Source organism: Cyanistes caeruleus, chromosome Z, assembly GCF_971803275.1.
Source record: "Cyanistes caeruleus chromosome Z, bCyaCae1.hap1.1, whole genome shotgun sequence".
Lineage (NCBI taxonomy): Eukaryota > Metazoa > Chordata > Aves > Passeriformes > Paridae > Cyanistes > Cyanistes caeruleus.
Window position 1 is genome coordinate 2,420,497 of NC_141732.1, and position 10,678 is coordinate 2,431,174.

General features: G+C 35.4%; 1 long non-coding RNA gene across 4 annotated transcripts; it reads left to right on the top strand.

The window, feature by feature from the left end:
* Nucleotides 1-301: 301 nt before the first annotated feature.
* LOC111941649 (uncharacterized) lies at nucleotides 302-10,205 on the top strand. Of its 4 annotated transcripts, none has more exons than XR_002870175.2 (5): nucleotides 302-389; nucleotides 2,108-2,178; nucleotides 4,544-4,603; nucleotides 4,705-4,898; nucleotides 7,232-8,468. It is a non-coding gene; the product is annotated as an uncharacterized LOC111941649 (long non-coding RNA). The 4 variants fall into 4 exon arrangements; XR_002870176.2 differs by having other exon boundaries at nucleotides 307-523; XR_002870177.2 differs by lacking the exon at nucleotides 2,108-2,178 and having other exon boundaries at nucleotides 7,232-10,205.
* Nucleotides 10,206-10,678: the final 473 nt, after the last annotated feature.

The window sequence follows — 10,678 nt, forward strand, 5'->3', positions numbered from 1 at the left end:
GGTTGTGGTGCACAACAGCACAGACCTGAGAGCGACCTGCGCTTTCTGGTCCCGGAGCTCACTGCTAAAAAAGGCTGGCGGCTGTACGAAGAGACAGGCTCTCCTTTGGGTACCCAAGGCTATTTCTTCAGGAACAGGGGACCAGGAACACAAAAAGCTTCCAGTGGGTTCTGGGACAAGCTAGAAATCAGGGGTGAGGGCACAGGGTTAAATACAGGACAGAAGGGGAGGCTCTGAGGGCTAAGGACCAATAGGGATGGGGTAAAGTGGTGCAGGGGCGTGGCTAGGAACCAGGGGAACCAATAGGATGATGGGGTGGAGCCATGTAGCAAACTGGAGCCAATGGGGATTGAGGAAAGGAAGAACATTCTAGAGAACTTCCAGAGAAGGTGAATGGGGGCTGGAACATAAACTCAGCAAAGCAATGAGAGAACAAATTTTATACATTATTATGTAGCTGTGCAGATCTGTGTGAGAGAAGCCTTCTCTCACCCTAGGCCCTGGAGGAGCTTCCAAGATCAGGGTATGGGGATTTTAGTCATAGGCCCTTGGGCCTCCACAGACCCAAGAAAAGTGCAAGCCAATGGCCTCTTCCCCTGAGATTTGGCCACTAATTTTGTTCTCTTAAGTACCCAGTTCATGCAGCTAATGCACCCTAGTAATGTAGGGGTGAAAAAGTGATTAGAAAAAAGAAATTAAAGAAAACCTAAGTCCCAGTAATGTAGCAAAGTCAATTGTGTGGGTTTTATTGAGCTGTTGAAGTCAGAGACGAGGAGGGAAGGGAAGGGAAGGGAAGGGAAGGGAAGGGAAGGGAAGGGAAGGGAAGGGAAGGGAAGGGAAGGGAAGGGAAGGGAAGGGAAGGGAAGGGAAGGGAAGGGAAGGGAAGGGAAGGGAAGGGAAGGGAAGGGAAGAAGGGAGGAAAAAAGAAAAAAGAAAGAAAAAATGAAAGAACGGGGAGGGGAGGAAAAAATACATGGAGTAAGCAAGAGAGAAAGCAAGAAAAAGCAATGAAACAGACAAGGAATGAATCAAGAGGGAAAGAAAGATGGAAAGAAAAAAAGGGAGGGAGGGAGGAACAAAAGGCATAGAAAGATACTTCATCTTTCATAATAATCCATTAGGTGGCATGGATAAATAAAATAGTTAAATTTCATAGAAATTATTTCCTATTTTTATCTGGAGGGGAAAGGGTAAATTTGAACTTTTTCAACTCAAAAGTGACAGTGTACAATGTGAAATTATTCAGACATAATATATCTGTAGAAAAAAGAATGTCAGAAATACAGGCAAGGTTTCATACTCCGTTGGCTTGCTAGTGAGAAGGAAATGTGTGTAGAACTCTGTTAAATGTAATATTAAGTATTTTAAAATATGTGTTTTCTTAAAAAAAACAAAAACCAAAACTAGAATAATCTAGATATATTGTAAATAAGCCCTTGAAGAAGTCCAAGAATATTAATTTACTTAGTATTTCTATGTTTTCCAAAATTATATATTGAGTTCAGCTCTTTGGCTGGCCAAAGAATAATGTCTTATTTCTAACATCATATAATAACATCACAATATGTAATATAATATTACTGATATATATAATAATATCAGTGATGGCCTCAATCTGTTCCTGACCTTTAAAAGAAGATTGTTGTATGACATTGATGAAGCTGAGAACAATTTTCTTTTGCAGCCATCATCATGCCATACAACACCTGGGTTATTTTCCTGCTTTATGAATTTTATGTCTCCTTTGACACTCCCAATTTATCAGTTATTGCCCTTCAAGTGAATCATATGAATTTAAAATGATGAAATATTAAAGTAAAGCAGCATATGCACGTCATTGTACCCTCACACAGTCAATTACATAATCTATTTTGTTCACCAAAGTTTTATAGAACTTTTTCTGTAGTTCTGAGGTGCACAAGTATATCCATGCACAAACGCTTTGTTTTGTGCACTTTACACTGTTTCATAGCCACCTTTTCTTTGTATATTCAGCAAACCACCTCTATTTGCAATTGATGCTGCTGTAACAATTATTTGTATTGGCAAAAATGAAGGTAAGGTTAATCCACGGGAAAGAACAAAAATTTTTTTAATTCTTCTACAGAAATTATCATACGGGTTCCAAAAAATGTTTTGTGAGAAAAGTGTCATTACCAACCAAACCAATAAGAAATGGTAGGTTGTTAAATGTTCTCTCTTTCATAGTAAAACATTCCATCATTAATTTATGGGTAACACTGTGGTCACAGTGCAAACTCAATTTTTTTCAAATCGTTCCGTTTTCATACTGATTCTTATTCTTGAAAGTAAAGATTTGTCTCCCTGTTTCCTGTTATATACAAAATGATAAAATGCTGGCACAACATGAAGCTGAGTTTTCCTTCTTTTGGTAAAATTCAGAGGTGTAAACCAGCAATTTAGGTGGGGTCATATCTTGGAGAAAACCTGCTGGCTTCGAGACACTAAGAAATACCTGTTAAGGTTCAATTAAATCAGAAATATTTGGTGAGGTCATGAATTGTGTTGATGATGTGCATGATGAAGCATACTCCCAATGTATGCTTAATTGACAAAATAGAGAATTAGGAGATAAACTCCTGAGTTTTTAATTGACCAAATTTAGATTTGTCGAATTTAATCTGCATGTTCTTTCTAGAAATGAACCACCAGGAGAAAAAGTAAATTTGCAACCATAGATGACATGTCTGTTATTAAAGAGGACAGAAATTTTTGCATGAAAGATGGTTATTGAAGGCAAAATTATTGTGGTTTAGTGGCAATGGCAAAAGATAGATTTTTGACGCTGTGCTTCATTTTCCTATGGAAATCCTAAAACTCAGGTTCCCAGGGATCATGCATCTTGTAGAATCTGTAAGGTAGTATTCAAGTTGTGTAAGCAAAATAGCAAAAAAGATCTCAAACTTGGAAGTTTTTTCCAGGTAAACACTTAAATACAGTTGTCAGATGGGTAATCTATATTTTGACTAAAATTGTTCAGGTTTGGGGGTTGTGGGTTTCAGTTTCTTTTAACAGAAACCTTTTGTGTCACTTAGTGACCAACTACACCATGAATTTTATGAATCAAGATACGAAAATATACAAAAATATACAAAAATTCCTTGGTTCCTAAAATTTCACAGAACTAGTCTTCTCATGTTTCTTATTTTTCTACAGGTCAGATCTCTTTAACTTTTTTACTTACTTACTCTACTTATGCATTATTGCGGGTCAGATCCTCAGAACCTGCTCAACTTGCATGTTATCTTATACACAGTTATTAATGTGCATCATTTTACAAAATGAAAACTATTCTTAAGCAGAAATTGTCGATTATTTAGTCTCTCACATTGATTTTGTTAATCAGGTGTGTTTTGCAAAGGCTTGACATGATTGTGTCACAGAATGACTACTTTGGGTGGTTTTAATTTCTTATATTTACTATATTTTTTACCTTTTTTTCTTTTTCTTTTTCTTTAATTCTAATGGAGCAATAACATAATCTTCGTATTTGAAAATAATACTCTGCTTTTTTTGACCTGCCTTGAACACTATAAAATTTGATGTCTCAGACAAAATGTTCCTGTTTTCACTGGGGTAGAGTGAATACTGGAGGACTGGAGGACAATAAAAAGTGAAAAGTCACCCATTCCAATAATAAAGCTTTATATTCTCTCAGAAAAAAGAAAAAATAAAAAACCCAGCAGAATTTGAAAAGATCTTTCTGTGCATTCTTCCTTCTACAGTGATTTCATGGTTATGTGTAAATAACAGACTTGAATATAACACTAAATTTTTTAAGAAGAAAGATGAACTTGGTGACTTTCATGACGACATCTGATGATTATTTAGCCTTTAGTATTTTAGGGTAGCATCAATCTTTTCAGCAAATCTTGCTTTTTATGTTCCAGTTAATGCCAGGCATAATCTCAGAACAGAAAACTTAAGTTCTTTCTGGATGAAATTATGCTTTTCCAGTCAGTTCTAGGTATTCAGTCCACAGGAGCAGTTGGAGCTGAAATAAACCTCATCACAAATAGAGATGTCATCACCAACCTTTTGTATCTACAAGTCTTCTCCTATTGTACAGCTGTTTGGCCACATAGATCTCTTTTTGCTACTGAAACTTTGAGTTTCCACCAAATATAGTAATGTGTGTGCGTATCTGTCCACAGGAGGATGAGAAGGGGAGGTTTCAGCTTTAAAGTCTCCACTTTTGCAGGATATAAAACGGAACAGCATTCTCCCAGCTGCATGGTTTCAAATTCTTCAGTTTTAAATACTTATGTGAGCAACAAAACTGTCATCAGGTCTACAGATCATTGAACTGCAAGTGAATAAAAATTTGAAAGATGGGTACAATATACTTACTTCTTTTGTTCTAAGAGTGATTTCTGAAAAGAGCCCCTTTGCTGCAACAATTGTTGTGAAACAGAAAAATAAAAGAGCAAATTCTAACATATTGGGAGAGAGGAAAAAAAAAAAAATATCAAAGCAGTATTTTTGTATGCTCATTACTTCTATTTTCATGATGGGTTTTCAGATGGAGATTTTGACAGAGCCAGCCTTGTATATTGGTTCTTTAACCACGCATTTGAAGCAGGTTAGTCTTGTTTACTACTCACCTGAGGAACAAATGACATAGAAGGTTTTAATGCGTAATATTTCTAAAAAAATATAATTTTTTTTTTTTTTGTTGTAAAGAATGATCAGCAAAGGAAAACAGACTTCCTCTGGGGAACACTGTGCACTGCTTCCAAGCCAGTTCACAAGACATGTTGGGAAGCTCCTGATAAAAGACCTGTTTATTCATCTAAGTCATCATTGACATCTTTCTTACAAAGCACGAGAACAATCTGTGTGACACCTTACGCACACCTCAAGATTCAAACATTCAGGTATCAAACAGCTGGAAGTTAACATTCCCACACTACCTATTTCCTGAGATACGAGAGAAGAAAAAAGCTTTTGATTTATTTTTCTTCAGGGCTTATTGCTTTGGATTTCTTCTCATGTGTTAGTACATCTGTGCATTACGCCCAACAGATTTAAGCACAAAGAGGCACAAAATAATATTTTTTTTGTCTGTTTTCTGCAGTGTGTCACATGTGCTTTATGTGTTTTCTCATCTACAGGTGTAAGAGCAGATGAATTGGAATCAGTGGGTGTGTAGGGAAAGTTTGATTGCTCTCCTGTTAGATTTTATTTTAAAAATCAGATGCATTCATTTGTTTTAAGGCTTAAAAAAATTAATAATTAACATAACATGCTGGGGATCGAGATAGCCATGGGTACTGGCATGTAGCTATGCTTTTCAGGAAAGGGAAACAATAAAGGTGATTCCCAAGGCATAAATATCAACCTAGGAGAATGAGGTGTTTTAGAAAAAAAATGGAAAAAATGGAAAAAAAAATTTTAGTTTTTCTTTAAAAAGCAGTAAAGGACATGACTAATGTAACTTATAAAGTAATATGAGATTCCACATTACTTGAAAATATGTACATGTTCCCAGAAAAAAAAATACCATTTAGGCTTGGAGAAGTAACTCCAGTTGAACAGATGAAGTCTCTGCCCATTTCTGTGCTGAAGCAGAAATAAAGTTTCATCTCAAGACCAAATGAAATTTGGAAAACATACAAGGAAGATCTTTATGTAAATCACATCCTTGATTTTCTTATACTTTGTATGCAGAACACTTGAGATTGTATCTTCTTGTTTTTAAAATTTCACTGAATACAATGAAATCAGCCTTTTAAATTTTTTAAGGTTCAGTTTACTGTACTTCTTTTTGGTACTAAAAGCCACATTGTCTTGGGCACCAGAAGAAGAAATAACCTAATATGACAGAAATATTATCAGAGTAGGCAACAGATTTATTAAATTATATCAGTGAATAATCCAGTAATTCACATCAAAATAGATGAAATTTTTAAACTACTTCTGTCTGGTTAAGGCCTGTCCTCAATTATCGTTGCCCCGTCCCTTCTACTACCTCCAACCTGTTAATATGAAAAGGTTTTGAATACCACAGATTTTCTCTTCAGAATGTGACAAATGAGAAAAAAAAAGAGGCAAAAACCTCTTTTCCCTAATAAATAATAAGGTATTTATGATTGCCTCTGCAGTACTTCCCAAGGTTTCCTGTTCCTGTGCTGTTTCAAAGTTCACTCTGATGAGGAAACAGATTGATGAAATAAATAATAGTATTTTCTGAATAAATACAGTGAACTAGAACTTGCTGTTTTGATAAAATATTAATTTAGCTGTTTGATTAATTTACTTAATGTAGAAGTTAAAAATAAATACATAAGTAATACAAAATTCTTCAATATAATCCATTAGCTCATTCCTAGTGTTAAAAACCCATATGGTGTGAAGACCACAACAAAATTCCCAGAATTAAAAATAATTTTATATAATTTGTAATAGTAAAAATTACTATCAAGTGTTTAAGAGGAATAACATATCACAAAGTATAAGAGACATGCCATTTCTAATAAGAGGAGAATTTTTAGAAACTATTACCATGTGTATAACTTGCTAATAACAACTAAGAGTCCACAAAATACAGATATTAACATATTAAAGGAAATTTAACCCAGAAACTAAAATTGAAGAACAAATGTTTTTCTTCAGCATGCATGACATGATTCCTGAAACAAAAATAGATAGGTGAAAGCCAAAATAATATATAAATTAGCCATATAAACTTAAGTAGCAGCCCATGACTTCGAAGAGGACAAGACATTAATTTTTAATTTACCAAATTAACCAAAAGAAGTCTCAAGCATTTGAATGGATAGAAGAGTTGGCTGTCAACTTGTCTACCATTCACAAATGGGAATCTATTACTGCAGATGAAAGTCATCTATCATTTACTGGTGCTCCATTTCAGGAAATCTAAAACATAAATACATAATTACCTTATGAAGACATCATAAGATGCAAGAAATAAGTGCCTTTGAGTTTGTTTTGCTACTATCTTCTGGAGTTAAATAACACATAAGGGATACCAATATGTATTTTTTTTTTTTTTTTCTCTGTTAACTAAAATTAAGGGCTCTAAAGTTAAAAATGTCTGTACTTTCATTTTATTAAAAAAATCTCTGGAAGGAGAGTTCACTCTCTTCTAATTTAAAGTGGGAATAGAACTTCATACAAAGCATGAATTATATTTTCAAGTTGAACCGAGCTTACTCCAAGCCATTTCTTGACTAATTTATTTATCCAGAGTTCACAGCATCTGAACTCCCCTGAAGAATTGCTCCTGTGAAGCCCTATATCTTGCCAGCACTTCAAAATGCTGGTTTCATCATGAATTACCAGTATCTGCTCAGATGACGTGGATTCTTTTTCCCCTTGGAGTGTGACAACATCTTCATTTGAAGCACATCAACACCGAATTAAAAGCAGATTCTGCCAATAGCTATATGAGCATCCCCTCCAAATGTGATTATAAATGATCTTTAAATGCTGTCTTCACTAATAGTAATCAGCTTATACAAGTGGAGGAATTTGTGTTCCCTTCCTGCATTCTCTCAGGATCTTTCAAGGTCAAAATATGTCAAGGCTGTGCATTAGAGATACCCTCAAAGCAAACAAGACACAAAAACGCTCATTAGTGGGCCTCAAAATCAAATTATGAGAAAAGAACCCTTTGAACCAGTTGAAGCCAGCACATTGCCAGAGTGATGCTGGTAAGAGGCACAAAAGAGCAGCTGTTCAGTGGTTCCACAGAGTTTTACCAGCACGTGTTTTGGGCTTTTTTCTCATCATTCTGCTTTCCTCCTCTGCAACATGTGGATACTCCTCTGCCTCAAAAAGCAGAATTTGAATTCTTCATGAGCTGTCGGCCTGATGTGAATGTTGTTATTCCTAGAAGCACAAACAGCATGAAACTACAGCAGTTAAGAAAACCTGCAAGAAACCAAACACAAAAAATTTATACATGCTAGTAACATGAAAGTCCAGAGAGTTCACAGAGAAGTAACTAATTGTTTAAAGTATTTGAGCTCTTATTTTGGAGGAAGACTTAAAAAAAAAAAAAAACTACACTTCAATGGAGGGCACATTAAGCTCAGTCAACTGTGTATGTTTTAATATCTACTTTCTAGACACACATTATAATAATTTTCTGAATTTTTACAGTTCTACCTGGATGCATCCTGACATTCTCAATAGTTCTGCAACAGTTCTTAGGATTTTGTTTCTTCCCTTAAATGCTGATAACCTGATACTCTCATAGATCTGGGTATTGCAAAGCCAGGATCTCTTTCTTGAATACTGATATTTAGTTTACATGTACAATTTCATTTAAAACCTTAAGGTTGTTTTCCCACCTTAGGTTCTTCTACAGATCTCTGCAATTACATTTTCATCAGTCTGAAAATTATTGAAATAAAATACTAGACATGTTTCCTTTAAAGTTCATAAAAGTTAGAGTTCTGACCTTTAAGGTTGTCATTTTGTCTGTGCCTCTACCTCTGGGGTCTCCTGTGTATTGACTCAGCTGGGGCTGCCCCTGGATCCCTGGCAGTGCCCAAGGCCAGGCTGGACATTGGGGCTGGCAGCTCCTGGCACACAGCAAGCTGGCCCTGCCATGGCTGGGGTGGGATGGGTAAGATTCAATGTCTCTTCCAACCCAAATAATTCCAGGATTCTCTGATTCTATGATCAAAACCAGCTGGCCATGAAGCAAAAGAAACTTCCCATTCATAAATAATGAAATAAGAGTCTGGGCATTGATTACCACCCAACACAGAGCATGATGCACTGTAAGTGTGACGTGCTTTGGCACCTCTGTCACTGGAATCTGTAGGATGCATCTCACCTGTGAAAACACACCTCAGGTAATCTACCCTTGCATCTTTTTTCTTATTTGGATAACAGACTTTGGACACATACTAAAAGTAAAAATTGCTATTTTTTTACAATTCTTTGCATATAAAATGAAGGAAAAGCTTATTTTAATTTTTTGAATAGGTTGCTGGGGCCATCAAAGCCCCATCAAACATCCCAACCCAAAACTTAGGGTATCAGCACTGATTCTCTCAAGGTTTGGTATTTCTTCTTGGGTTAGTCACAAAGGGAGAGAAATCTAAACCATAGGTCCTTATTAAAATAAGACTGTTCTATTTCGGGTACTTATTTAGTGAGGATAATATTTAACACTGCATTATAGGCCATAAAAACTCTTTCTGGACAATAAAGAAACAGTAAATGTTCACTTAAAATAAGCTATTGCTGGAACACTGGTGATGAGACATTTACTTTCTGCAAACAGAATATGGCACCAACAAGTAATATATTTATTTGAAATTGACAGATTAAAGACCAGGACAGGAGAAATGTGCTATTAACAATGGGATAAACTCAAGAGACATCACTCTGCTTGCTGCAAAAAGCATTTTCGAGAATAAAATTCAGAGTAATTTGAGCTGATCAAGGACATTTGAGGGAACAAATAACAAACGGTTACAAAAACCAAAACTATACTCATTTACTAGCAAGTAAACTATGCTACAACTAATGTATTTCAGGAACTCTCACGTTTAAAATGTCAAACGTATCAACATGAAATTTAAATGAACAGCATTAAGTACTTTTATATGCTGGTTAAAATCAAGTTAAGCAAAAATATATTTTAAAAATACCTTTTATTTCCTTTTGCCTGTGAAATGAGAAAGGTGACTAAATTTTGTCGGGGAATATTTTGTACCTCTGACTTTGCAAAGTGATCAACTGCAACTCATTACAAAAGAGATGAATATGCTAAGACCGGAATATTTTGGAAAACAAGAGCCTTGGAAAATTGATCCTGAAGTAAGAAATTTGGCCTATCTAAGAAACTAAAAGTACAAGAAACAGAAATCAGTCCTATTATAAGTCCCAAAAGTATTGTTCTTTTTTTTTTTGAGAGAGAACTGACAGTTTGAGTGTTGCTGAAGTATATACACAGGGAACATCCCTTTTCTCAAGAGAATTAGCTTAGTTCCTTGTGATACATTTCTCAAACTTTACATTTAACTGAATAAAAACAGAAAGAGTTCATTAAATGGTTTTAGATTTCGTTTGGTAGTAACTGATGTTGACACTTGTGATATCAAGTGTCTCAGAGCAAAACCAGTTCTACTCATTTCTACAGAAATGGGTTGATGGTCTGATACCACTACAACCAAAATCAAACCAAACCAAACCAGAACAACGCCCCCCCTTTGAAAAAAAGCAAAAAAAAACCAACCAGAAACCTCCCAAAATCAAACCAAAAAACCAACAAAACCCAAACAAAAGCCTTGAAATATAAAAAAACCAAAAACTCCCCAAAAACTCACAAAAAAAAAAAAAACAAACCAAACAAAATCCAACCTTCCAGCCAAACAAACGGCAAACAAAAAAAAAACCCCAAACTCAAATCAACAGCTCCCAAAAAACCAGACCAAACCTAACCAAACCAGGAAAAGAATCCCCCAAAACTACAAAAAACCCAACAAAAAACTACAAAAAAAACCCAGACCAACAAACAAGCAGACAAACAAACAAACGACACCTCCCACAAAACCTCCAAAACCCACAACAATGGAAACAAAACAAAACAAAACTACTAAAAAACTCACAACCAAAAACCAAACCCTGACTTCAGCCCCCCAAAAACCAAACTGAACCAAAGCAAATCAACCCA